Raw genomic sequence first — 302 nt, 5'->3', positions numbered from 1 at the left:
ATAATAAAAATTAAACAAAAATTATTTTTATTGCTTTTCTGTCTCTGACTGCAGAGTAAAGTTTATCAATGAAGCGTTTTTAATACACAAATAGAGCGTTCAATTTTCAGTAATTCACTTTATTGTTTACATATAAAACGTCAATTGTAATTTTATTTCTATTATTGGAACAGCACTTAGCCAGCAGTCAATAATTCAAAGAGTTTTGTAATCTGTAATTTTTTATTAAGGAATTTATTGAATTCATATTATTTAAAAATAGAAATTAAAATAGAAATTAAAATAGAAATTAAAATAGAAAT

This window comes from Teleopsis dalmanni, chromosome 2 (genome assembly GCF_002237135.1).
Source record: "Teleopsis dalmanni isolate 2A chromosome 2, ASM223713v2, whole genome shotgun sequence".
Classification (NCBI taxonomy): Eukaryota; Metazoa; Arthropoda; class Insecta; order Diptera; family Diopsidae; genus Teleopsis; species Teleopsis dalmanni.
Note: the sequence above shows the minus strand (reverse complement) of the source record.